The sequence below is a fragment of the Pseudophryne corroboree genome, unplaced genomic scaffold, assembly GCF_028390025.1.
Source record: "Pseudophryne corroboree isolate aPseCor3 unplaced genomic scaffold, aPseCor3.hap2 scaffold_475, whole genome shotgun sequence".
In the NCBI taxonomy this organism is placed as follows: domain Eukaryota; kingdom Metazoa; phylum Chordata; class Amphibia; order Anura; family Myobatrachidae; genus Pseudophryne; species Pseudophryne corroboree.
Window position 1 is genome coordinate 326407 of NW_026970087.1, and position 26265 is coordinate 352671.

At 45.9% G+C, this 26265-nt stretch overlaps 22 non-coding genes and 2 pseudogenes across 22 annotated transcripts; 1 reads left to right on the plus strand and 23 right to left on the minus strand.

Moving 5' to 3' along the window:
• Positions 1-511: 511 nt before the first annotated feature.
• On the minus strand, positions 512-675 carry LOC135028376 (U1 spliceosomal RNA). The gene has a single exon (XR_010224697.1). It is a non-coding gene; the product is annotated as a U1 spliceosomal RNA (small nuclear RNA).
• Positions 676-827: 152 nt separating this feature from the next.
• Positions 828-991, minus strand: LOC135028242 (U1 spliceosomal RNA). The gene has a single exon (XR_010224591.1). It is a non-coding gene; the product is annotated as a U1 spliceosomal RNA (small nuclear RNA).
• A 670-nt stretch (positions 992-1661) lies between these two features.
• On the minus strand, positions 1662-1825 carry LOC135028334 (U1 spliceosomal RNA). The gene has a single exon (XR_010224677.1). It is a non-coding gene; the product is annotated as a U1 spliceosomal RNA (small nuclear RNA).
• Positions 1826-2660: 835 nt separating this feature from the next.
• LOC135028344 (U1 spliceosomal RNA) lies at positions 2661-2796 on the minus strand (annotated as a pseudogene).
• Positions 2797-2948: 152 nt separating this feature from the next.
• Positions 2949-3112, minus strand: LOC135028395 (U1 spliceosomal RNA). Its single transcript, XR_010224707.1, has one exon. It is a non-coding gene; the product is annotated as a U1 spliceosomal RNA (small nuclear RNA).
• A 674-nt stretch (positions 3113-3786) lies between these two features.
• LOC135028272 (U1 spliceosomal RNA) lies at positions 3787-3949 on the minus strand. Its single transcript, XR_010224622.1, has one exon. It is a non-coding gene; the product is annotated as a U1 spliceosomal RNA (small nuclear RNA).
• Positions 3950-4101: 152 nt separating this feature from the next.
• Positions 4102-4265, minus strand: LOC135028153 (U1 spliceosomal RNA). The gene has a single exon (XR_010224505.1). It is a non-coding gene; the product is annotated as a U1 spliceosomal RNA (small nuclear RNA).
• Positions 4266-4939: 674 nt separating this feature from the next.
• On the minus strand, positions 4940-5102 carry LOC135028258 (U1 spliceosomal RNA). The gene has a single exon (XR_010224608.1). It is a non-coding gene; the product is annotated as a U1 spliceosomal RNA (small nuclear RNA).
• A 152-nt stretch (positions 5103-5254) lies between these two features.
• Positions 5255-5418, minus strand: LOC135028165 (U1 spliceosomal RNA). The gene has a single exon (XR_010224516.1). It is a non-coding gene; the product is annotated as a U1 spliceosomal RNA (small nuclear RNA).
• Positions 5419-6092: 674 nt separating this feature from the next.
• On the minus strand, positions 6093-6255 carry LOC135028274 (U1 spliceosomal RNA). The gene has a single exon (XR_010224623.1). It is a non-coding gene; the product is annotated as a U1 spliceosomal RNA (small nuclear RNA).
• Positions 6256-6407: 152 nt separating this feature from the next.
• Positions 6408-6571, minus strand: LOC135028154 (U1 spliceosomal RNA). The gene has a single exon (XR_010224506.1). It is a non-coding gene; the product is annotated as a U1 spliceosomal RNA (small nuclear RNA).
• Positions 6572-7245: 674 nt separating this feature from the next.
• LOC135028259 (U1 spliceosomal RNA) lies at positions 7246-7408 on the minus strand. Its single transcript, XR_010224609.1, has one exon. It is a non-coding gene; the product is annotated as a U1 spliceosomal RNA (small nuclear RNA).
• Positions 7409-7560: 152 nt separating this feature from the next.
• LOC135028406 (U1 spliceosomal RNA) lies at positions 7561-7724 on the minus strand. The gene has a single exon (XR_010224717.1). It is a non-coding gene; the product is annotated as a U1 spliceosomal RNA (small nuclear RNA).
• A 674-nt stretch (positions 7725-8398) lies between these two features.
• Positions 8399-8561, minus strand: LOC135028275 (U1 spliceosomal RNA). The gene has a single exon (XR_010224624.1). It is a non-coding gene; the product is annotated as a U1 spliceosomal RNA (small nuclear RNA).
• Positions 8562-8713: 152 nt separating this feature from the next.
• LOC135028155 (U1 spliceosomal RNA) lies at positions 8714-8877 on the minus strand. Its single transcript, XR_010224507.1, has one exon. It is a non-coding gene; the product is annotated as a U1 spliceosomal RNA (small nuclear RNA).
• A 674-nt stretch (positions 8878-9551) lies between these two features.
• Positions 9552-9714, minus strand: LOC135028261 (U1 spliceosomal RNA). Its single transcript, XR_010224611.1, has one exon. It is a non-coding gene; the product is annotated as a U1 spliceosomal RNA (small nuclear RNA).
• A 152-nt stretch (positions 9715-9866) lies between these two features.
• On the minus strand, positions 9867-10030 carry LOC135028417 (U1 spliceosomal RNA). The gene has a single exon (XR_010224728.1). It is a non-coding gene; the product is annotated as a U1 spliceosomal RNA (small nuclear RNA).
• A 2424-nt stretch (positions 10031-12454) lies between these two features.
• LOC135028378 (U1 spliceosomal RNA) lies at positions 12455-12618 on the minus strand. The gene has a single exon (XR_010224699.1). It is a non-coding gene; the product is annotated as a U1 spliceosomal RNA (small nuclear RNA).
• A 152-nt stretch (positions 12619-12770) lies between these two features.
• Positions 12771-12934, minus strand: LOC135028254 (U1 spliceosomal RNA). Its single transcript, XR_010224603.1, has one exon. It is a non-coding gene; the product is annotated as a U1 spliceosomal RNA (small nuclear RNA).
• A 670-nt stretch (positions 12935-13604) lies between these two features.
• LOC135028365 (U1 spliceosomal RNA) lies at positions 13605-13768 on the minus strand. The gene has a single exon (XR_010224689.1). It is a non-coding gene; the product is annotated as a U1 spliceosomal RNA (small nuclear RNA).
• A 152-nt stretch (positions 13769-13920) lies between these two features.
• Positions 13921-14084, minus strand: LOC135028228 (U1 spliceosomal RNA). Its single transcript, XR_010224578.1, has one exon. It is a non-coding gene; the product is annotated as a U1 spliceosomal RNA (small nuclear RNA).
• Positions 14085-14756: 672 nt separating this feature from the next.
• LOC135028314 (U1 spliceosomal RNA) lies at positions 14757-14919 on the minus strand. The gene has a single exon (XR_010224661.1). It is a non-coding gene; the product is annotated as a U1 spliceosomal RNA (small nuclear RNA).
• A 152-nt stretch (positions 14920-15071) lies between these two features.
• Positions 15072-15235, minus strand: LOC135028159 (U1 spliceosomal RNA). Its single transcript, XR_010224511.1, has one exon. It is a non-coding gene; the product is annotated as a U1 spliceosomal RNA (small nuclear RNA).
• Positions 15236-19008: 3773 nt separating this feature from the next.
• On the plus strand, positions 19009-19187 carry LOC135028394 (U1 spliceosomal RNA; annotated as a pseudogene).
• The last annotated feature ends 7078 nt before the right edge of the window (positions 19188-26265 follow it).

The window sequence follows — 26265 nt, forward strand, 5'->3', positions numbered from 1 at the left end:
GAAGAGAGAGCGGAGAGGACGTGGCTATGTTCTCTCAGTGGAAATCTCAATATCAGTGCCCAGTATCAGTGGTTACTTATTGCTGCTCAGTAATACTAGTAGTGTGTCTCTCCTGCTCAGTGTCAGTTCTCAGTAGTATCCTCATCAGTGCTCAGTATCACTGCTCATTGTCTTGTGCTGCATTGTGGTGCTCAGCATACAACAGTACATTACTAATAGTCCAGTGCTGCATCTTGCTGCTCATGTTGGCTATGCCCCAGCCCCTGAAGCATTCAAGCTGATTTCTTGCAGCAGCTGGGCACTGTAACAGCTCCAGAGCTGCTCTGTAAGGCAAGTAAAAGGGTGTTGGCCCTGCAGCACTACCTGTAGTTTGCATTGTGCGTTGGAAGGCACAAAGTAAGCAGACAGGAGAAGTCAGGAGAGTGCACAAGGGCATAGAAGGCAGGGGCTCAAGAAAAGAGAAGTGGAAACAGACAGCAAACTAGGCTGGAGAGAGACCTGAGACAAAGAGATCTGAATTATACGAGTAGCCGACCAGAGGAAACACAAATTATGCAGTCAAGTGTCCCACATTTGGGGAAATCGTAGGAGCAGCACACCCAGAGTGCAATGGGTGAGCCTTGCCCTGGTAGAAGCACCTTCCTGATCATAGTATCTCACTTGGCAGGTAAGTAGGAGTTGGGCTTGAGCTGGGGAGGGTCGCTGCTCGGGCACCCCCCTGTCAAGTGAAGGAGATCCAACTGAGGCAGCACAAGGAAACTCTCAAAAAAAGAACAAGGCTAGAGGAAGATCTGAGACAAAGAAATCTGACTTTTACCAGAGCTGACCAGAGGAAAGCACAAACACAGTCCCCCACTACCACAAATAATGCAGTCGAGTTTCCCACATTTGGGGAAATCACAGGGGTCAGCATACCCAGAATGCAATGAATGAACCTCACCCTGGGAGAACAATCTTCATGACCATGGTATCTCCTATGCAAAATAAGTATGATTTGGGATAGGGCTGGGGAGGGCCGCTGCTCAGGCACATCTCTTTCAAGTAAAGGAGATTCAACTGAGGCAGCACAAGGGTACTCTCATCTGGGGACAACAACTGCAGGGAGAACACATATTTTCAGATGAACATGGGAGAGCTGAAGGCTGCCTAATACTGAAGCACCCCAAACAACAAACCAAATGCAACAACTAGTACAAGCATTCCTGGGGGAAGGTCTGCAGAAGACGGATTTGCATACGGTGATGTCATCCAAGCAGTGGGCCAAAGTTGGCTGGAACCCTCATCTGCATATGAAAAGAGAAAAGGGGTATGCAGGGCATGGCGGCCTTTTGCGGCGCTTGGATGACCCTTAGTTCGCATTAAACACCTCCACCCTCCGTCGGTGTGGGGCTCATGTTGGCTATGCCCCAGCCCCTGAAGCATTCAAGCTGATTTCTTGCAGCAGCTGGGCACTGTAACAGCTCCAGAGCTGCTCTGAAAGGCAAGTAAAAGGGTGTGGGCCCTGCAGCACTACCTGTAGTTTGCATTGTGCGTTGGAAGGCACAAAGTAAGCAGACAGGAGAAGTCAGGAGAGTGCACAAGGGCATAGAAGGCAGCGGCTCAAGAAAAGAGAAGTGGAAACAGACAGCAAACTAGGCTGGAGAGAGACCTGAGACAAAGAGATCTGAATTATACGAGTAGCCGACTAGAGGAAACACAAATTATGCAGTCAAGTGTCCCACATTTGGGGAAATCGTAGGAGCAGCACACCCAGAGTGCAATGGGTGAGCCTTGCCCTGGGAGAAGCACCTTCCTGATCATAGTATCTCACCTGGCAGGTAAGTAGGAGTTGGGCTAGAGATGGGGAGGGTCGCTGCTCGGGCACCCCCCTGTCAAGTGAAGTTCTGCAGAAGACGGATTTGCATACGGTGATGTCATCCAAGCAGTGGGTCAAAGTTGGCTTCAACCCTCATCTGCATATGAAAAGAGAAAAGGGGCGTGCAGGGCATGGCGGCCTTTTGCGGTGCTTGGATGACCCCTAGTTCGCATTAAACACCTCCACCCTCCTTTGGTGTGGGGCTCATGTTGGCCATGCCCCATCCCCTGAAGATGAACATGGGAGGGCAGAAGGCTGCCTAATACTGAAGCACCCCCAAACAACAAACCAAATGCAACAACTAGTGCAAGCATTCCTGGGGGAAGGCCTGCCGCAGATGGATTTGCATATGGTGATGTCATCCAAGCAGTGGGTCAAAGTTGGCTTCAACCCTCGTCTGCATATGAAAAGAGAAAAGGGGCGTGCAGGGCATGGTGGCCTTTTGCGGCGCTTGGCTGACCCCTAGTTTGCATTAAACACCTCCACCCTCCTTTGGTGTGGGGCTCATGTTGGCTATGCCCCAGCCCCTGAAGCATTCAAGCTGATTTCTTGCAGCAGCTGGGCACTGTAACAGCTCCAGAGCTGCTCTGTAAGGCAAGTAAAAGGGTGTGGGCCCTGCAGCACTACCTGTAGTTTGCATTGTGCATTGGAAGGCACAAAGTAAGCAGACGGGAGGAGAAGTCAGGATAGTGCACAAGGGTATAGAAGGGAGCGGCTGAAGAAAAGAGAAGTGGAAACAGACAGCAAACTAGGCTGGAGAGAGACCTGAGACAAAGAGATCTGAATTATACGAGAGCCGACGAGGGGAAACACAAATTATGCAGTCAAGTTTCCCACATTTGGGGAAATCGCAGGAGCAGCACACCCAGAGTGCAATGGTTGAGCCTTGCCCTGGGAGAAGCACCTTCATGATCATAGTATCTCACCTGGCAGGTAAGTAGGAGTTGGGCTAGAGCTGGGGAGGGTCGCTGCTCGGGTTCCCCCCTGTGAAGTGAAGGAGATCCAACTGAGGCAGCACCAGGGAACTCTCGAAAGAAGAACAAGGCTAGAGGAAGATCTGAGACAAAGAAATCTGACTTTTACCAGAGCTGACCAGAGGAAAGCACAAACACAGTCCCCCACTACCACAAATAATGCAGTCGAGTTTCCCACATTTGGGAAAATCACAGGGGTCAGCATACCCAGAATGCAATGAATGAACCTCACCCTGGGAGAACAATCTTCATGACCATGGTATCTCCTATGCAAAATAAGTATGATTTGGGATAGGGCTGGTGAGGGCAGCTGCTCAGGCACATCTCTGTCAAGTAAAGGAGATTCAACTGAGGCAGCACAAGTGAACTCTCATCTGGGGACAACAACTGCAGGGAGACCACATCTTTTCAGATGAACATGGGAGGGCGGAAGGCTGCCTAATACTGAAGCACCATCAAATATCAAACCATATGCAACAACTAGTACAAGCACTCCTGGGGGAAGGTCTGCAGCAGACGGATTTGCATACGGTGATGTTATCCAAGCAGTGGGCCAAAGTTGACTGGAACCCTCATCTGCATATGAAAAGAGAAAAGGGGCATGCAGGGCATGGCGGCCTTTTGCAGTGCTTGGATGACCCCTAGTTCGCATTAAACACCTCCCCCCTCCTTTGGTGTGGGGCTCATGTTGGCCATGCCCCATCCCCTGAAGCATTCAAGCTGATTTCTTGCAGCAGCTGGGCACTGTAACAGCTCCAGAGCTGCTCTGTAAGGCAAGTAAAAGGGTGTGGGCCCTGCAGCACTACCTGTAGTTTGCATTGTGCATTGGAAGGCACAAAGTAAGCAGACGGGAGGAGAAGTCAGGATAGTGCACAAGGGTATAGAAGGGAGCGGCTGAAGAAAAGAGAAGTGGAAACAGACAGCAAACTAGGCTGGAGAGAGACCTGAGACAAATAGATCTGAATTATACGAGAGCCGACCAGGGGAAACACAAATTATGCAGTCAAGTTTCCCACATTTGGGGAAATCGCAGGGGCAGCACACCCAGAGTGCAATGGGTGAGCCTTGCCCTGGGAGAAGCACCTTCATGATCATAGTATCTCACCTGGCAGGTAAGTAGGAGTTGGGCTAGAGCTGGGGAGGGTCGCTGCTCGGGTACCCCCCTGTCAAGTGAAGGAGATCCAACTGAGGCAGCACAATGGAACTCTCGAAAGAAGAACAAGGCTAGAGGAAAATCTGAGACAAAGAAATCTGACTTTTACCAGAGCTGACCAGAGGAAAGCACAAACACAGTCCCCCACTACCACAAATAATGCAGTCAAGTTTCCCACATTTGGGGAAATCACAGGGGTCAGCATACCCAAAATGCAATGAATGAACCTCACCCTGGGAGAACAATCTTCATGACCATGGTATCTCCTATGCAAAATAAGTATGATTTGGAATAGGGCTGGGGAGGGCCGCTGCTCATGCACATCTCTGTCAAGTAAAGGAGATTCAACTGAGGCAGCACAAGGGAACTCTCATCTGGGGACAACAACTGCAGGGAGAACACATATTTTCAGATGAACATGGGAGGGCAGAAGGCTGCCTAATACTGAAGCACCCCCAAACAACAAACCAAATGCAACAACTAGTGCAAGCATTCCTGGGGGAAGTTCTGCAGAAGACGGATTTGCATACGGTGATGTCATCCAAGCAGTGGGTCAAAGTTGGCTTCAACCCTCATCTGCATTTGAAAAGAGAAAAGGGGCGTGCAGGGCATGGCGGCCTTTTGCGGTGCTTGGATGACCCCTAGTTCGCATTAAACACCTCCACCCTCCTTTGGTGTGGGGCTCATGTTGGCCATGCCCCATCCCCTGAAGCATTCAAGCTGATTTCTTGCAGCAGCTGGGCACTGTAACAGCTCCAGAGCTGCTCTGTAAGGCAAGTAAAAGGGTGTGGGCCCTGCAGCACTACCTGTAGTTTGCATTGTGCATTGGAAGGCACAAAGTAAGCAGACGGGAGGAGAAGTCAGGATAGTGCACAAGGGTATAGAAGGGAGCGGTTGAAGAAAAGAGAAGTGGAAACAGACAGCAAACTAGGCTGGAGAGAGACCTGAGACAAAGAGATCTGAATTATACGAGAGCCGACCAGGGGAAACACAAATTATGCAGTCAAGTTTCCCACATTTGGGGAAATCGCAGGGGCAGCACACCCAGAGTGCAATGGGTGAGCCTTGCCCTGGGAGAAGCACCTTCATGATCATAGTATCTCACCTGGCAGGTAAGTAGGAGTTGGGCTAGAGCTGGGGAGGGTCGCTGTTCGGGCACCCCCCTGTCAAGTGAAAGAGATCCAACTGAGGCAGCACAAGGGAACTCTCGAAAGAAGAACAAGGCTAGAGGAAGATCTGAGACAAAGAAATCTGACTTTTACCAGAGCTGACCAGAGGAAAGCACAAACACAGTCCCCCACTACCACAAATAATGCAGTCGAGTTTCCCACATTTGGGAAAATCACAGGGGTCAGCATGCCCAGAATGCAATGAATGAACCTCACCCTGGGAGAACAATCTTCATGACCATGGTATCTCCTATGCAAAATAAGTATGATTTGGGATAGGGCTGGTGAGGGCAGCTGCTCAGGCACATCTCTGTCAAGTAAAGGAGATTCAACTGAGGCAGCACAAGTGAACTCTCATCTGGGGACAACAACTGCAGGGAGACCACATCTTTTCAGATGAACATGGGAGGGCGGAAGGCTGCCTAATACTGAAGCACCATCAAATATCAAACCATATGCAACAACTAGTACAAGCACTCCTGGGGGAAGGTCTGCAGCAGACGGATTTGCATACGGTGATGTTATCCAAGCAGTGGGCCAAAGTTGACTGGAACCCTCATCTGCATATGAAAAGAGAAAAGGGGCATGCAGGGCATGGTGGCCTTTTGCAGTGCTTGGATGACCCCTAGTTCGCATTAAACACCTCCCCCCTCCTTTGGTGTGGGGCTCATGTTGGCCATGCCCCATCCCCTGAAGCATTCAAGCTGATTTCTTGCAGCAGCTGGGCACTGTAACAGCTCCAGAGCTGCTCTGTAAGGCAAGTAAAAGGGTGTGGGCCCTGCAGCACTACCTGTAGTTTGCATTGTGCATTGGAAGGCACAAAGTAAGCAGACGGGAGGAGAAGTCAGGATAGTGCACAAGGGTATAGAAGGGAGCGGCTGAAGAAAAGAGAAGTGGAAACAGACAGCAAACTAGGCTGGAGAGAGACCTGAGACAAATAGATCTGAATTATACGAGAGCCGACCAGGGGAAACACAAATTATGCAGTCAAGTTTCCCACATTTGGGGAAATCGCAGGGGCAGCACACCCAGAGTGCAATGGGTGAGCCTTGCCCTGGGAGAAGCACCTTCATGATCATAGTATCTCACCTGGCAGGTAAGTAGGAGTTGGGCTAGAGCTGGGGAGGGTCGCTGCTCGGGTACCCCCCTGTCAAGTGAAGGAGATCCAACTGAGGCAGCACAATGGAACTCTCGAAAGAAGAACAAGGCTAGAGGAAAATCTGAGACAAAGAAATCTGACTTTTACCAGAGCTGACCAGAGGAAAGCACAAACACAGTCCCCCACTACCACAAATAATGCAGTCAAGTTTCCCACATTTGGGGAAATCACAGGGGTCAGCATACCCAAAATGCAATGAATGAACCTCACCCTGGGAGAACAATCTTCATGACCATGGTATCTCCTATGCAAAATAAGTATGATTTGGAATAGGGCTGGGGAGGGCCGCTGCTCATGCACATCTCTGTCAAGTAAAGGAGATTCAACTGAGGCAGCACAAGGGAACTCTCATCTGGGGACAACAACTGCAGGGAGAACACATATTTTCAGATGAACATGGGAGGGCAGAAGGCTGCCTAATACTGAAGCACCCCCAAACAACAAACCAAATGCAACAACTAGTGCAAGCATTCCTGGGGGAAGTTCTGCAGAAGACGGATTTGCATACGGTGATGTCATCCAAGCAGTGGGTCAAAGTTGGCTTCAACCCTCATCTGCATTTGAAAAGAGAAAAGGGGCGTGCAGGGCATGGCGGCCTTTTGCGGTGCTTGGATGACCCCTAGTTCGCATTAAACACCTCCACCCTCCTTTGGTGTGGGGCTCATGTTGGCCATGCCCCATCCCCTGAAGCATTCAAGCTGATTTCTTGCAGCAGCTGGGCACTGTAACAGCTCCAGAGCTGCTCTGTAAGGCAAGTAAAAGGGTGTGGGCCCTGCAGCACTACCTGTAGTTTGCATTGTGCATTGGAAGGCACAAAGTAAGCAGACGGGAGGAGAAGTCAGGATAGTGCACAAGGGTATAGAAGGGAGCGGTTGAAGAAAAGAGAAGTGGAAACAGACAGCAAACTAGGCTGGAGAGAGACCTGAGACAAAGAGATCTGAATTATACGAGAGCCGACCAGGGGAAACACAAATTATGCAGTCAAGTTTCCCACATTTGGGGAAATCGCAGGGGCAGCACACCCAGAGTGCAATGGGTGAGCCTTGCCCTGGGAGAAGCACCTTCATGATCATAGTATCTCACCTGGCAGGTAAGTAGGAGTTGGGCTAGAGCTGGGGAGGGTCGCTGTTCGGGCACCCCCCTGTCAAGTGAAAGAGATCCAACTGAGGCAGCACAAGGGAACTCTCGAAAGAAGAACAAGGCTAGAGGAAGATCTGAGACAAAGAAATCTGACTTTTACCAGAGCTGACCAGAGGAAAGCACAAACACAGTCCCCCACTACCACAAATAATGCAGTCGAGTTTCCCACATTTGGGAAAATCACAGGGGTCAGCATACCCAGAATGCAATGAATGAACCTCACCCTGGGAGAACAATCTTCATGACCATGGTATCTCCTATGCAAAATAAGTATGATTTGGGATAGGGCTGGTGAGGGCAGCTGCTCAGGCACATCTCTGTCAAGTAAAGGAGATTCAACTGAGGCAGCACAAGTGAACTCTCATCTGGGGACAACAACTGCAGGGAGACCACATCTTTTCAGATGAACATGGGAGGGCGGAAGGCTGCCTAATACTGAAGCACCATCAAATATCAAACCATATGCAACAACTAGTACAAGCACTCCTGGGGGAAGGTCTGCAGCAGACGGATTTGCATACGGTGATGTTATCCAAGCAGTGGGCCAAAGTTGACTGGAACCCTCATCTGCATATGAAAAGAGAAAAGGGGCATGCAGGGCATGGTGGCCTTTTGCAGTGCTTGGATGACCCCTAGTTCGCATTAAACACCTCCCCCCTCCTTTGGTGTGGGGCTCATGTTGGCCATGCCCCATCCCCTGAAGCATTCAAGCTGATTTCTTGCAGCAGCTGGGCACTGTAACAGCTCCAGAGCTGCTCTGTAAGGCAAGTAAAAGGGTGTGGGCCCTGCAGCACTACCTGTAGTTTGCATTGTGCATTGGAAGGCACAAAGTAAGCAGACGGGAGGAGAAGTCAGGATAGTGCACAAGGGTATAGAAGGGAGCGGCTGAAGAAAAGAGAAGTGGAAACAGACAGCAAACTAGGCTGGAGAGAGACCTGAGACAAATAGATCTGAATTATACGAGAGCCGACCAGGGGAAACACAAATTATGCAGTCAAGTTTCCCACATTTGGGGAAATCGCAGGGGCAGCACACCCAGAGTGCAATGGGTGAGCCTTGCCCTGGGAGAAGCACCTTCATGATCATAGTATCTCACCTGGCAGGTAAGTAGGAGTTGGGCTAGAGCTGGGGAGGGTCGCTGCTCGGGTACCCCCCTGTCAAGTGAAGGAGATCCAACTGAGGCAGCACAATGGAACTCTCGAAAGAAGAACAAGGCTAGAGGAAAATCTGAGACAAAGAAATCTGACTTTTACCAGAGCTGACCAGAGGAAAGCACAAACACAGTCCCCCACTACCACAAATAATGCAGTCAAGTTTCCCACATTTGGGGAAATCACAGGGGTCAGCATACCCAAAATGCAATGAATGAACCTCACCCTGGGAGAACAATCTTCATGACCATGGTATCTCCTATGCAAAATAAGTATGATTTGGAATAGGGCTGGGGAGGGCCGCTGCTCATGCACATCTCTGTCAAGTAAAGGAGATTCAACTGAGGCAGCACAAGGGAACTCTCATCTGGGGACAACAACTGCAGGGAGAACACATATTTTCAGATGAACATGGGAGGGCAGAAGGCTGCCTAATACTGAAGCACCCCCAAACAACAAACCAAATGCAACAACTAGTGCAAGCATTCCTGGGGGAAGTTCTGCAGAAGACGGATTTGCATACGGTGATGTCATCCAAGCAGTGGGTCAAAGTTGGCTTCAACCCTCATCTGCATATGAAAAGAGAAAAGGGGCGTGCAGGGCATGGCGGCCTTTTGTGGTGCTTGGATGACCCCTAGTTCGCATTAAACACCTCCACCCTCCTTTGGTGTGGGGCTCATGTTGGCCATGCCCCATCCCCTGAAGCATTCAAGCTGATTTCTTGCAGCAGCTGGGCACTGTAACAGCTCCAGAGCTGCTCTGTAAGGCAAGTAAAAGGGTGTGGGCCCTGCAGCACTACCTGTAGTTTGCATTGTGCATTGGAAGGCACAAAGTAAGCAGACGGGAGGAGAAGTCAGGATAGTGCACAAGGGTATAGAAGGGAGCGGTTGAAGAAAAGAGAAGTGGAAACAGACAGCAAACTAGGCTGGAGAGAGACCTGAGACAAAGAGATCTGAATTATACGAGAGCCGACCAGGGGAAACACAAATTATGCAGTCAAGTTTCCCACATTTGGGGAAATCGCAGGGGCAGCACACCCAGAGTGCAATGGGTGAGCCTTGCCCTGGGAGAAGCACCTTCATGATCATAGTATCTCACCTGGCAGGTAAGTAGGAGTTGGGCTAGAGCTGGGGAGGGTCGCTGTTCGGGCACCCCCCTGTCAAGTGAAAGAGATCCAACTGAGGCAGCACAAGGGAACTCTCGAAAGAAGAACAAGGCTAGAGGAAGATCTGAGACAAAGAAATCTGACTTTTACCAGAGCTGACCAGAGGAAAGCACAAACACAGTCCCCCACTACCACAAATAATGCAGTCGAGTTTCCCACATTTGGGAAAATCACAGGGGTCAGCATACCCAGAATGCAATGAATGAACCTCACCCTGGGAGAACAATCTTCATGACCATGGTATCTCCTATGCAAAATAAGTATGATTTGGGATAGGGCTGGTGAGGGCCGCTGCTCAGGCACATCTCTGTCAAGTAAAGGAGATTCAACTGAGGCAGCACAAGGGAACTCTCATCTGGGGACAACAACTGCAGGGAGACCACATCTTTTCAGATGAACATGGGAGGGCGGAAGGCTGCCTAATACTGAAGCACCATCAAATATCAAACCATATGCAACAACTAGTACAAGCACTCCTTGGGGAAGGTCTGCAGCAGACGGATTTGCATACGGTGATGTTATCCAAGCAGTGGGCCAAAGTTGACTGGAACCCTCATCTGCATATGAAAAGAGAAAAGGGGCATGCAGGGCATGGCGGCCTTTTGCAGTGCTTGGATGACCCCTAGTTCGCATTAAACACCCCCACCCTCCTTTGGTGTGGGGCTCATGTTGGCCATGCCCCATCCCCTGAAGCATTCAAGCTGATTTCTTGCAGCAGCTGGGCACTGTAACAGCTCCAGAGCTGTTCTGTAAGGCAAGTAAAAGGGTGTGGGCCCTGCAGCACCACCTGTTGTTCGCATTGTGCGTTGGAAGGCACAAATTAAGCAGACGGGAGGAGAAGTCAGGATAGTGCGCAAGGGCATACTTTTCTCTTAGTCCGGGGGCAAGGCTTCAAAATGGGGTCTGCAACGGAGGAGACACAGGGGGCGTGGTCACAGCAGCTTTTCTCTACAGCCTGCACCAGCAGGAGCCTACACCATTTTTTATGATCACGCTGAACTGCAGTGCGACTGCAATTACAGCATGGTCAAGAAGGGAGGCGTCATGCTGGGTGGCCATGCCCTGTCACTGTGCAGGAGCCAGCACAGCTCACACACTAGTCCCCGGGTGCAGCCCCCAACCCCCGGGACACCCGGAGCAACAAAATGTAGATTCAGGCCACCAGGCCACGCCCCTACCTATGAAACCATGCCTCCTTTTTACCATTGCGCTGTTTATCTGCGCGCACTGCATTACAATCTCCCTCGCTACCTTTCTGGGTGTCACCAGTGATAGTGACACCTCTGCCATGCTTGTAGCAGCTGGTCCTAAGATCTACGCCTCAAGCCCTGAGTGTTTGCCCTTGTGACTTGTTGATCATCATAGCGAAGCAGATGCTTACAGAAAACTGCAGGGGCTTAGATTGAAAATAAAAAAATTGATGGGTATAAGGTAGAGAGGAGCGGGTTCGGTTCTCCGAGAACCGAATTCCCCACGAACTCCACGTGGTTTACACTGGTCCGAGGCAGGCTCGGTTGTTCCCGCCTGACTCGGAAAACCTGAACAAGGGAAAATGTCATCATCCCGCTGTCGGATTCTTGCGAGATTCGGATTCCATATAAAGAGCTGCGCGTTGCTGCCATTTTTACTCGTGCATTGAAGAGAGAGCGGAGAGGACGTGGCTATGTTCTCTCAGTGGAAATCTCAATATCAGTGCTCAGTATCAGTGGTTACTTATTGCTGCTCAGTAATACTAGTAGTGTGTCTCTCCTGCTCAGTGTCAGTTCTCAGTAGTATCCTCATCAGTGCTCAGTATCACTGCTCATTGTCTTGTGCTGCATTGTGGTGCTCAGCATACTACAGTACATTACTAATAGTCCAGTGCTGCATCTTGCTGCTCAGTGTCAGTTCTAGTATCCTCATCAGTGCTCACTATCACTGCTCATTGCATTGTGGTGTTCTGTATACTACAGTAACATAGTAATATAGTATATATAGAGGAGCGGGTTCGGTTCTCCGAGAACCGAATTCCCGACGAACTCCACGTGGTTTACACTGGTCCGTGGCAGGCTCGGTTGTTCCCGCCTGACTATGAAAACCTGAACAAGGGAAAATGTCATCATCCCGCTGTCAGATTCTCGCGAGATTCGGATTCCATATAAAGAGCTGCGCGTTGCCGCCATTTTTACTCGTGCATTGAAGAGAGAGCGGAGAGGACGTGGCTATGTTCTCTCAGTGGAAATCTCAATATCAGTGCCCAGTATCAGTGGTTACTTATTGCTGCTCAGTAATACTAGTAGTGTGTCTCTCCTGCTCAGTGTCAGTTCTCAGTAGTATCCTCATCAGTGCTCAGTATCACTGCTCATTGTCTTGTGCTGCATTGTGGTGCTCAGCATACAACAGTACATTACTAATAGTCCAGTGCTGCATCTTGCTGCTCATGTTGGCTATGCCCCAGCCCCTGAAGCATTCAAGCTGATTTCTTGCAGCAGCTGGGCACTGTAACAGCTCCAGAGCTGCTCTGTAAGGCAAGTAAAAGGGTGTTGGCCCTGCAGCACTACCTGTAGTTTGCATTGTGCGTTGGAAGGCACAAAGTAAGCAGACAGGAGAAGTCAGGAGAGTGCACAAGGGCATAGAAGGCAGGGGCTCAAGAAAAGAGAAGTGGAAACAGACAGCAAACTAGGCTGGAGAGAGACCTGAGACAAAGAGATCTGAATTATACGAGTAGCCGACCAGAGGAAACACAAATTATGCAGTCAAGTGTCCCACATTTGGGGAAATCGTAGGAGCAGCACACCCAGAGTGCAATGGGTGAGCCTTGCCCTGGTAGAAGCACCTTCCTGATCATAGTATCTCACTTGGCAGGTAAGTAGGAGTTGGGCTTGAGCTGGGGAGGGTCGCTGCTCGGGCACCCCCCTGTCAAGTGAAGGAGATCCAACTGAGGCAGCACAAGGAAACTCTCAAAAAAAGAACAAGGCTAGAGGAAGATCTGAGACAAAGAAATCTGACTTTTACCAGAGCTGACCAGAGGAAAGCACAAACACAGTCCCCCACTACCACAAATAATGCAGTCGAGTTTCCCACATTTGGGGAAATCACAGGGGTCAGCATACCCAGAATGCAATGAATGAACCTCACCCTGGGAGAACAATCTTCATGACCATGGTATCTCCTATGCAAAATAAGTATGATTTGGGATAGGGCTGGGGAGGGCCGCTGCTCAGGCACATCTCTTTCAAGTAAAGGAGATTCAACTGAGGCAGCACAAGGGAACTCTCATCTGGGGACAACAACTGCAGGGAGAACACATATTTTCAGATGAACATGGGAGAGCTGAAGGCTGCCTAATACTGAAGCACCCCAAACAACAAACCAAATGCAACAACTAGTACAAGCATTCCTGGGGGAAGGTCTGCAGAAGACGGATTTGCATACGGTGATGTCATCCAAGCAGTGGGCCAAAGTTGGCTGGAACCCTCATCTGCATATGAAAAGAGAAAAGGGGTATGCAGGGCATGGCGGCCTTTTGCGGCGCTTGGATGACCCTTAGTTCGCATTAAACACCTCCACCCTCCGTCGGTGTGGGGCTCATGTTGGCTATGCCCCAGCCCCTGAAGCATTCAAGCTGATTTCTTGCAGCAGCTGGGCACTGTAACAGCTCCAGAGCTGCTCTGAAAGGCAAGTAAAAGGGTGTGGGCCCTGCAGCACTACCTGTAGTTTGCATTGTGCGTTGGAAGGCACAAAGTAAGCAGACAGGAGAAGTCAGGAGAGTGCATAAGGGCATAGAAGGCAGCGGCTCAAGAAAAGAGAAGTGGAAACAGACAGCAAACTAGGCTGGAGAGAGACCTGAGACAAAGAGATCTGAATTATACGAGTAGCCGACTAGAGGAAACACAAATTATGCAGTCAAGTGTCCCACATTTGGGGAAATCGTAGTAGCAGCACACCCAGAGTGCAATGGGTGAGCCTTGCCCTGGGAGAAGCACCTTCCTGATCATAGTATCTCACCTGGCAGGTAAGTAGGAGTTGGGCTAGAGATGGGGAGGGTCGCTGCTCGGGCACCCCCCTGTCAAGTGAAGGAGATCCAACTGAGGCAGCACAAGGAAACTCTCGAAAAAAGAACAAGGCTAGAGGAAGATCTGAGACAAAGAAATCTGTCTTTTACCAGAGCTGACCAGAGGAAAGCACAAACACAGTCCCCCACTACCACAATTAATGCAGTCGAGTTTCCCACATTTGGGGAAATCACAGGGGTCAGCATACCCAGAATGCAATGAATGAACCTCACCCTGGGAGAACAATCTTCATGACCATGGAAACTTCTATGCAAAATAAGTATGATTTGGGATAGGGCTGGGGAGGGCCGCTGCTCAGGCACATCTCTGTCAAGTAAAGGAGATTCAACTGAGGCAGCACAAGGGAACTCTCATCTGGGGACAACAACTGCAGGGAGAACACATATTTTCAGATGAACATGGGAGGGCAGAAGGCTGCCTAATACTGAAGCACCCCCAAACAACAAACCAAATGTAACAACTAGTAAAAGCATTCCTGGGAGAAGGTCTGCAGAAGACGGATTTGCATACGGTGATGTCATCCAAGCAGTGGGCCAAAGTTGGCTGGAACCCTCATCTGCATATGAAAAGAGAAAAGGGTTATGCAGGGCATGGCGGCCTTTTGCGGTGCTTGGATGACCCCCTAGTTCGCATTAAATACCTCCACCCTCCTTCGGTGTGGGGCTCATGTTGGCTATGCCCCAGCCCCTGAAGCATTCAAGCTGATTTCTTGCAGCAGCTGGGCACTGTAACAGCTCCAGAGCTGCTCTGTACGGCAAGTAAAAGGGTGTGGGCCCTGCAGCACTACCTGTAGTTCGCATTGTGCGTTGGAAGGCACAAAGTAAGCAGACGGGAGAAGTCAGGATAGTGCGCAAGGGCATAGAAGGGAGCGGCTCAAGAAAACAGAAGTGGAAACAGACAGCAAACTAGGCTGGAGAGAGACCTGAGACAAAGAGATCTGAATTATACGAGAGCCGACCAGGGGAAACACAAATTATGCAGTCAAGTTTCCCACATTTGGGGAAATCGCAGGAGCAGCACACCCAGAGTGCAATGGGTGAGCCTTGCCCTGGGAGAAGCACCTTCATGATCATAGTATCTCACCTGGCAGGTATGTAGGAGTTGGGCTAGAGCTGGGGAGGGTCGCTGCTCGGGTACCCCCCTGTCAAGTGAAGGAGGTCAAACTGAGGCAGCACAATGGAACTCTCGAAAGAAGAACAAGGCTAGAGGAAGATCTGAGACAAAGAAATCTGACTTTTACCAGAGCTGACCAGAGGAAAACACAAACACAGTCCCCCACTACCACAAATAATGCAGTTGAGTTTCCCACATTTGGGGAAATCACAGGGGTCAGCATACCCAGAATGCAATGAATGAACCTCACCCTGGGAGAACAATCTTTATGACCATGGTATCTCCTATGCAAAATAAGTATGATTTGAGATAGGGCTGGGGAGGGCCGCTGCTCATGCACATCTCTGTCAAGTAAAGGAGATTCAACTGAGGCAGCACAAGGGAACTCTCATCTGGGGACAACAACTGCCGGGAGAACACATATTTTCAGATGAACATGGGAGGGCAGAAGGCTGCCTAATACTGAAGCACGCCCAAACAACAAACCAAATGCAACAACTAGTACAAGCATTCCTGGGAGAAGGTCTGCAGAAGACGGATTTGCATACGGTGATGTCATCCAAGCAGTGGGCCAAAGTTGGCTGGAACCCTCATCTGCATATGTTGAAGATACAATTTGTGAATTGCATTTAACACTATCTCCCTTTCCTGGGGAGAAGATGGTAGGGCCGATTTGAAAAACCGGCGAGGAGGCACCTCTTCGAATTTCAGCTTGTAACCCTGAGAAACAATTTCTATTGCCTAGGGATCCACCTGCGAATGAACCCAGATGTGGCTGAAAACTCGAAGACGTGCCCCCAACTGGGCGGACTCCTTTAGCGGAGCCCCAGCGTCATGCGGTGGATTTTGTAGAGGCCGGGGAGGACTTCTGTTCCTGGGAACTAGCTGTGTTGTGCAGCTTCTTCCCTCTGCCCTTACCTCTGGCAAGAAAGGACGCACCTCGTACTTTCTTGTTTCTCTGTGATCGAAAGGACTGTATTTGATAATGTGGTGCTTTCTTAGGCTGTGAGGGAATATAAGGCAAAAAATTTGATTTACCAGCTGTAGCTGTGGAGACTAGGTCCGAGAGACCTTCCCCAAACAATTCCTCACCCCTGTAAGGTAAAACCTCCATATGCCTTTTTGAGTCGGCATCACCTGTCCATTACCGGGTCCATAGGACTCGTCTAGCAGAAATCGACATAGCGTTTATTCTAGAACCCAGTAGACTAATGTCACTTTGAGCATCTCTCATATATAGGACAGCATCTTTTATATGCCCTATGGTCAATAACATAGCATCCTTATCTAGGGTCTCAATCTCTGCTGATAAGGTATCTGTCCATGCTGCCACCGCGCTACAACCCCGGCCGACGCAATTGCCGGTCTGAGTAAGGTACCAGAATGTGTGTAAATGGACTTTAGGGTAACCTCCTGCTTGCGGTCAGCAGGGTCCCTGATGGTAGCCGTATCCTGGGATGGCAGCGCTACCTTTTTGGATAAGCGTGTCAATGCTTTATCCACCCTAGGGGAGGATTCCCACCGTATCCTGTCCATTGGCGGGAAAGGATACGCCATAAGAATCCTTTTGGGAATCTGCAGCTTTTTGTCTGGAGATTCCCAAGCTTTTTCACATAATTCGTTCAACTCATGTGAGGAGGGAAAGGTTATCTCAGGTTTCTTTCCCTTATACATGTGTACCCTCGTGTCAGGGACAGGGGACTCTGTGATGTGCAAAACATCTTTTATTGCAATAATCATATATCGAATACATTTAGCCAATTTTGGCTGTAACTTTGCATCATCGTAGTCGACACTGGAGTCAGAATCTGTGTCGGTATCTGTGTCAACTATTTGGGATAGTGGGCGCTTTTGAGACCCCGAAGGTCCCTGCGACATAGGGACAGGCATGGGTTGACTCCCTGACTGTTCCCTAGCTTCAGCTTTGTCTAATCTCTTGTGTAATAAGTTTACATTAGCACTTAAAACATTCCACATATCCATCCAGTCAGGTGTCGGCGTTGTCGATGGAGACACCACATTAATTTGCTCCTGCTCCTCTCTAGGAGAGCCTTCTACCTCAGACATGTCGACACACGTGTACCGACACACCATACACTCAGGGAATCCTCTTATCTGAGGACAGTTCCCCAACAAGGCCCTTTGGAGAGACAGAGAGAGAGAGTATGCCAGCACACACCCCAGCGCTATATGACCCAGGAAAAAAACACAATAATTTTATGTTTACCCAGTAGCGCTGTATTTCCATATATATATGCGCCTAATTATGTGCCCCCCTCTTCTTTAAGACCCTCTTTCTACCGTGGTATAAGCAGGGGAGAGTCCGTGGAGCTTCCCCTCAGCGGTGCTGTGGAGAAAATGGCGCTGGTGAGTGCTGAGGGAGAAGCCCCACCCCCTCAGCGACGGGCTTCTGTCCCGCTCAAATATAGTAAAAAAATGGCGGGGGCTCTTATATATATATATACAGTGCCTAGCTGCATATATATTTATTTTGCCAAAGAGAGGTCTATATTGCTGCCCAGGGCGTCCCCCCTGCGCCCTTCACCCTTACACTGACTGCCATGTGTGAGGTGTATTGGAGCAATGGAGCACAGCTTTACTGCTGTGCGTTACCTCAGTGAAGATCATGAAGTCTTCCGCCGCCTCTGAAGTCTTCTTTTCTTCTCATACTCACCCGGCTTCTATCTTCCGGCTCTGCGAGGGGGACGGCGGCGCGGCTCTGGGACGGACGGCGAGGGTGAGACCTGCGTACCGATCCCTCTGGAGCTAATGCTGTACAGTAGCCTAAGAAGCAGAGCCTATCAACTCACAGAAGTAGGTGTGCATCTCTCCCCTCCGCCCCTCGATGCAGGGAGTCTGTTGCCAGCAGGCTCCCTGAAAATAAAAAAATCTAACAAATATACTTTCTGTCAGGAAACTCAGGAGAGCTCCCTGAAAAGCACCCAGTCTCCTCTGGGCACAGTAGTAAACTGAGGTCTGGAGGAGGGGCATAGAGGGAGGAGCCAGTGCACACCCAGATCTAAAGTCTTTCTTAAAGTGCCCATGTCTCCTGCGGAGCCCGTCTATCCCCCATGGTCCTTACGGAATCCCCAGCATCCTCTAGGACGTAAGAGAAAAAATATGCTGGCAGAAAAATCCAATTGAGTGATTAAACAGCTCCAGAGCTGCTCTGTAAGGCAAGTAAAAGGGTGTGGGCCCTGCAGCACTACCTGTAGTTTGCATTGTGCATTGGAAGCCTAGTTTGCTGTCTGTTTCCACTTCTTTTTTCTTGAGCCCCTCCCGTCTATACCCTTGTGCACTATCCTGACTTCTCCTCCCGTCTGCTTACTTTGTGCCTTCCAATGCACAATGCAAACTACAGGTAGTGCTGCAGGGCCCACACCCTTTTACTTGCCTTACAGAGCAGCTCTTGAGCTGTTACAGTGCCCAGCTGCTGCAAGAAATCAGCGTGAATGCTTCAGGGGCTGGGGCATGGCCAACATGAGCCCCACACCGAAGGAGGGTGGGGGTGTTTAATGCGAACTAGGGGTCTCGCACAATGCGAACTACAGGTATTGCTGCAGGGCCCACACCCTTTTACTTGCCTTACAGAGCAGCTCTGGAGCTGTTACAGTGCCCAGCTGCTGCAAGAAATCAGCTTGAATCCTTCAGGGGCTGGGGCATAGCCAACATGAGCCCCACACCGACGGAGGGTGGAGGTGTTTAATGCGAACTAGGGGTCATCCAAGTGCCGCAAAAGGCCGCCATGCCCTGCACACCCCTTTTCTCTTTTCATATGCAGACGAGGGTTGAAGCCAACTTTGACCCACTGCTTGGATGACATCGCCATATGCAAATCCATCTGCTGCAGGCCTTCCCCCAGGAATGCTTGCACTAGTTGTTGCATTTGGTTTGTTGTTTGGGGGTGCTTCAGTATTAGGCAGCCTTCTGCCCTCCCATGTTCATCTGAAAATATGTGTTCTCCCTGCAGTTGTTGTCCCCAGATGAGAGTTCCCTTGTGCTGCCTCAGTTGAATCTCCTTTACTTGACAGAGATGTGCCTGAGCAGCGGCCCTCCCCAGCCCTATCCCAAATCATACTTATTTTGCATAGGAGATACCATGGTCATGAAGACTGTTCTCCCAGGGTGCGGTTCATTCATTGCATTCTGGGTATGCTGACCTCTGTGATTTCCCCAAATGTGGGAAACTCGACTGCATTATTTAATGCGAACTAGGGGTCATCCAAGCACCGCAAAAGGCCGCCATGCCCTGCATACCCCTTTTCTCTTTTCATAAGCAGACGAGGTTTGAAGCCAACTTTGACCCAATGCTTGGATGACATCACTTGCTGCCTTTCCAATGAAGCAAGTTTAATTTAATAATAGGTGAAAAACCATCCCTACAAAGGTGTTAATCAGATACTTGGCTTTGTGGACACTTTTCAGAGCACAAATTTGTTAGCATAAAAATAAAGCCAGAAAATGAAGAGCTGTTTAATCACTCAATTGGATTTTTCTGCCAGCATATTTCTTTTTCTCTGCAACCCACTGCTAAATTGTGCTTCCTAGCTGTTTTTATAAAATCACTGAATCAAATCTAACTCTGATTACATCAGAGAAGGCCAGGTACCCTACACCATAACAGGGGGTTTGAAATTTTGACTTGTCTACTTAAAGATCACCAAAATCTGATAACAAGGTCAATTAAGTCCCTGGGTGGGATTGAACCACCAACCTTTTGGTTAATAGCCTTACACACTAAGTGATTGCGCCACAGCGACACTTTGCAAAAGTACATACTGACAAAGGCTAATAAGCATTCATCTAGAACGATTCCTAGAAACATTTTAAAAAGTCAATAATGTGGAGAGTTTTTGTAAGATGTTTCTTCCATCAACCAATGAAGAAACACATTGGTACTTTCCCATGATGAGTGAGTGCTTCAGGATCTTTTGCACTTACATGTGCAGCAGAGTACTGTAATGGAAGCATGCTGGGTCCATAACCCAGAGGTAGGCATATTGAAACTATCCTCTGCTATATGCATTTTTTTTTGTTAATTAAAGTAATCCAAAACTGGGATTGATATTTTTGCTCTTTTATTTTTACTTAAAGTACAATAACTTTTACCATTTTAATTTGTTTTAATAGTATATTGACAGTATTGTTTTCTTTCAAAAATCCAATTAATTTTCTTTACCCGATTATTAAAATGGTAATTGACAAAAACAAACTACATTGTCACCAGAAGAGCAATACAAAATGTACAAGTGATATATTAAAATCATCTTTCCAGCTTGAATTTCAATGATGCATTGGGGCAACGATTTTGTGAGAAACATCTTCACCCTTAAATAAAGATGTTCTTAATTCCTTACCTGTGTGCTAATTAGATATCACCTTGTTTTCACATTAAACAGACTTCCACATGAGAAAACAGCAAAGATGCAGTGGCGTTAATGTTTCCTGGTGTCAACCTGTATTATTTCCGTAGATATTGAAATGAGGATGCATCTTGCTGCCTTTCCAATGAAGCAAGTTTAATTTAGTAATAGGTGAAAAACCATCCCTACAAAGATGTTAATCAGATACTTGGCTTTGTGGACACTTTTCAGAGAACAAATTTGTAATCATAAAAATAAAGCCAGAAAATGAAGAGCTGTTTAATCACTCAATTGGATTTTTCTGCCAGCATTTTTCTTTTTCTCTGCAACCCACTGCTAAATTGTGCTTCCTAGCTGTTTTTTTATAAAATCACTTAATCAAATCTAACTCTGATTACATCAGAGAAGGCCAGGTACCCTATACCATAAGAGGGGGTTTGCAATTTTGACTTGTCTACTTAAATATCACCAAAATGTGATCACAAGGTCAATTACGTCCCTGGGTGGGATTGAACCACCAACCTTTTGATAAATAGCTGAACACACTAACCGATTGCGCCACAGAGACACTTTGCAAAAAGCACATACTGACAAAGACTAATAAGCATTCATCTAGAACGTTTCCTAGAAAAACTTTAAAAAGTCAATAATCTGGAGAGTTTTTGTAAGATGTTTCACCAGCAACCAATGAAGAAACACATTAGTACTTTCGCATGATGAGTGAGTGCTTCAGGATCTCTTGCACTTACATGTGCAGCAGAGTACTGCAATGGAAGCATGCTGGGCCCATAACCCAGAGGTAGGCAGATTGAAACTATCCTTTGCTATATGCATTTTTTTTTTGTTCATTAAAGTAATCCAAAACTGGGATTGATATTTTAGCTTTTATTTTTACTTAAAGTACAATAACTTTTACCATTTTAATTTGTTTTAATAGTATATTGACAGTATTGTTTTCTTTCAAAAATCCAATTAATTTTCTTTATCCGATTATTAAAATGGTAATTGACAAAAACAAACTACATTGTCACCAGAAGAGCAATACAAAATGTACAAGTGATATATTAAAATCATCTTTCCAGCTTGAATTTCAATGATGCATTGGGGCAACGATTTTGTGAGAAACATCTTCACCCTTAAATAAAGATTTTCTTAATTCCTTACCTGTGTGCTAATTAGATATCACCTTGTTTTCACATTAAACAGACTTCCACATGAGAAAGCAGCAAGGATGCAGTGGCGTTAATGTTTCCTGGTGTCAACCTGTATTATTTCAGTAGATATTGAAATGAGGATGCATCTTGCTGCCTTTCCAATGAAGCAAGTTTAATTTAGTAATAGGTGAAAAACCATCCCTACAAATATGTTAATCAGATACTTGGCTTTGTGGACACTTTTCAGAGAACAAATTCGTTAGCATAAAAATAAAGCCAGAAAATGAAGAGCTGTTTAATCACTCAATTGGATTTTTCTGCCAGCATATTTCTTTTTCTCTGCAACCCACTGCTAAATTGTGCTTCCTAGCTGTTTTTTTTATAAAATCACTGATTCAAATCTAACTCTGATTACATCAGAGTAGGCCTGGTACCCTACACCATAAGAAGGGGGTTTGAAATTTTGACTTGTCTACTTAAAGATCACCAAAATCTGATAACAAGGTCAATTACATCCCTGGGTGGGATTGAACCACCAACCCTTTGATTAATAACCAAACACACTAACAGATTGCGCCACAGAGACACTTTACAAACGTACATACTGACAAAGGCTAATAAGCATTCATCTAGAACGTTTCCTAGAAAAACTTTAAAAAGTCAATAATCTGGAGAGTTTTTGTAAGATGTTTCTTCCATCAACCAACGAAGAAACACATTGGTACTTTCCCATGATGAGTGAGTGCTTCAGGATCTCTTGCACTTACATGTGCAGCAGAGTACTGCAATGGAAAAATGCTGGGCCCATAACCCAGAGGTAGGCAGATTGAAACTATCCTCTGCTATATGCATTTTTTTTGTTAATTAAAGTAATCCAAAACTGGGATTGATATTTTTGCTCTTTTATTTTTACTTAAAGTACAATAACTTTTACCATTTTAATTTGTTTTAATAGTATATTGACAGTATTGTTTTCTTTCAAAAATCCACTTAATTTTCTTTACCCTATTATTAAAATGGTAATTGACAAAAACAAACTACATTGTCACCAGAAGAGCAATACAAAATGTACAAGTGATATATTAAAATCATCTTTCCAGCTTGAATTTCAATGATGCATTGGGGCAACGATTTTGTGAGAAACACCTTCACCCTTAAATAAAGATTTTCTTAATTCCTTACCTGTGTGCTAATTAGATATCACCTTGTTTTCACATTAAACAGACTTCCACATGCGAAAGCAGCAAGGATGCAGTGGCGTTAATGTTTCCTGGTGTCAACCTGTATTATTTCAGTAGACATTGAAATGAGGATGCATCTTGCTGCCTTTCCAATGAAGCAAGTTTAATTTAGTAATAGGTGAAAAACCATCCCTACAAAGGTGTTAATCAGAGACTTGGCTTTGTGGACACTTTTCAGAGAACAAATTTGTTAGCATAAAAATAAAGCCAGAAAATGAAGAGCTGTTTAATCACTCAATTGGATTTTTTTGCCAGCATATTTCTTTTTCTCTGCAACCCACTGCTAAATTGTGCTTCCTAGCTGTTTTTATAAAATCACTGAATCAAATCTAACTCTGATTACATCAGAGAAGGCCAGGTACCCTACACCATAACAGGGGGTTTGAAATTTTGACTTGTCTACTTAAAGATCACCAAAATCTGATAACAAGGTCAATTACGTCCCTGGGTGGGATTGAACCACCAACCTTTTGGTTAATAACCATACACACTAACTGATTGCGCCACAGCGACACTTTGCAAAAAGCACATACTGACAAAGACTAATAAGCATTCATCTAGAACGTTTCCTAGAAAAACTTTAAAAAGTCAATAATCTGGAGAGTTTTTGTAAGATGTTTCTTCCAGCAACCAATGAAGAAACACATTAGTACTTTCGCATGATGAGTGAGTGCTTCAGGATCTCTTGCACTTACATGTGCAGCAGAGTACTGCAATGGAAGCATGCTGGGCCCATAACCCAGAGGTAGGCAGATTGAAACTATCCTTTGCTATATGAATTTTTTTTTTTGTTCATTAAAGTAATCCAAAACTGGGATTGATATTTTCGCTTTTATTTTTACTTAAAGTACAATAACTTTTACCATTTTAATTTGTTTTAATAGTATATTGACAGTATTGTTTTCTTTCAAAAATCCACTTAATTTTCTTTACCCTATTATTAAAATGGTAATTGACAAAAACAAACTACATTGTCACCATAAGAGCAATACAAAATGTACAAGTGATATATTAAAATCATCTTTCCAGCTTGAATTTCAATGATGCATTGGGGCAACGATTTTGTGAGAAACATCTTCACCCTTAAATAAAGATTTTCTTAATTCCTTACCTGTGTGCTAATTAGATATCACCTTGTTTTCACATTAAACAGACTTCCACATGAGAAAGCAGCAAGGATGCAGTGGCGTTAATGTTTCCTGGTGTCAACCTGTATTATTTCAGTAGATATTGAAATGAGGATACATCTTGCTGCCTTTCCAATGAAGCAAGTTTAATTTAGTAATAGGTGAAAAACCATCCCTACAAATATGTTAATCAGATACTTGGCTTTGTGGACACTTTTCAGAGAACAAATTAGTTAGCATAAAAATAAAGCCAGAAAATGAAGAGCTGTTTAAACACTCAATTGGATTTTTGTGCCAGCATATTTCTTTTTCTCTGCAACCCACTGCCAAATTGTGCTTCCTAGCTGTTTTTATAAAATCACTGAATCAAATCTAACTCTGATTACATCAGAGAAGGCCAGGTACCCTACACCATAACAGGGGGTTTGAAATTTTGACTTGTCTACTTAAAGATCACCAAAATCTGATAACAAGGTCAATTAAATCCCTGGGTGGGATTGAACAACCAACCTTTTGGTTAATAGCCTTACACACTAACTGATTGCGCCACAGCTACACTTAGCAAAAGTACATACTGACAAAGGCTAATAAGCATTCATCTAGAACGATTCCTAGAAACATTTTAAAAAGTCAATAATGTGGAGAGTTTTTGTAAGATGTTTCTTCCATCAACCAATGAAGAAACACATTGGTACTTTCCCATGATAAGTGAGTGCTTCAGGACCTCTTGCACTTACATGTGCAGCAGAGTACTGTAATGGAAGCATGCTGGGTCCATAACCCAGAGGTAGGCAAATTGAAACTATCCTCTGCTATATGCATTTTTTTTTGTTAATTAAAGTAATCCAAAACTGGGATTGATATTTTTGCTCTTTTATTTTTACTTAAAGTACAATAACTTTTACCATTTTAATTTGTTTTAATAGTATATTGACAGTATTGTTTTCTTTCAAAAATCCACTTAATTTTCTTTACCCGATTATTAAAATGGTAATTGACAAAAACAAACTACATTGTCACCAGAAGAGCAATACAAAATGTACAAGTGATATATTAAAATCATCTTTCCAGCTTGAATTTCAATGATGCATTGGGGCAACGATTTTGTGAGAAACATCTTCACCCTTAAATAAAGATTTTCTTAATTCCTTACCTGTGTGCTAATTAGATATCACCTTGTTTTCACATTAAACAGACTTCCACATGCAAAAGCAGCAAGGATGCAGTGGCGTTAATGTTTCCTGGTGTCAACCTGTATTATTTCAGTAGACATTGAAATGAAGATGCATCTTGCTGCCTTTCCAATGAAGCAAGTTTAATTTAGTAATAGGTGAAAAACCATCCCTACAAAGGTGTTAATCAGAGACTTGTCTTTGTGGACACTTTTCAGAGAACAAATTTGTTAGTATAAAAATAAAGCCAGAAAATGAAGAGCTGTTTAATCACTCAATTGGATTTTTCTGCCAGCATATTTCTTTTTCTCTGCAACCCACTGCTAAATTGTTCTTCCTAGCTGTTTTTATAAAATCACTGAATCAAATCTAACTCTGATTACATTAGAGAAGGCCAGGTACCCTACACCATAACAGGGGGTTTGAAATTTTGACTTGTCTACTTAAAGATCACCAAAATCTGATAACAAGGTCAATTAAGTCCCTGGGTGGGATTGAACCACCAACCTTTTGGTTAATAGCCTTACACACTAACTGATTGCGCCAAAACAACACTTTGCAAAAGAACATACTGACAAAGGCTAATAAGCATTCATCTAGAACGATTCCTAGAAACATTTTAAAAAGTCAATAATGTGGAGAGTTTTTGTAAGATGTTTCTTCCATCAACCAATGAAGAAACACATTGGTACTTTCCCATGATAAGTGAGTGCTTCAGGACCTCTTGCACTTACATGTGCAACAGAGTACTGTAATGGAAGCATGCTGGGTCCATAACCCAGAGGTAGGCAGATTGAAACTATCCTCTGCTATATGCATTTTTTTTTGTTAATTAAAGTAATCCAAAACTGGGATTGATATTTTTGCTCTTTTATTTTTACTTAAAGTACAATAACTTTTACCATTTTAATTTGTTTTAATAGTATATTGACAGTATTGTTTTCTTTCAAAAATCCAATTAATTTTCTTTACCCGATTATTAAAATGGTAATTGACAAAAACAAACTACATTGTCACCAGAAGAGCAATACAAAATGTACAAGTGATATATTAAAATCATCTTTCCAGCTTGAATTTCAATGATGCATTGGGGCAACGATTTTGTGAGAAACATCTTCACCCTTAAATAAAGATTTTCTTAATTCCTTACCTGTGTGCTAATTAGATATCACCTTGTTTTCACATTAAACAGACTTCCACATGCGAAAGCAGCAAGGATGCAGTGGCGTTAATGTTTCCTGGTGTCAACCTGTATTATTTCAGTAGACATTGAA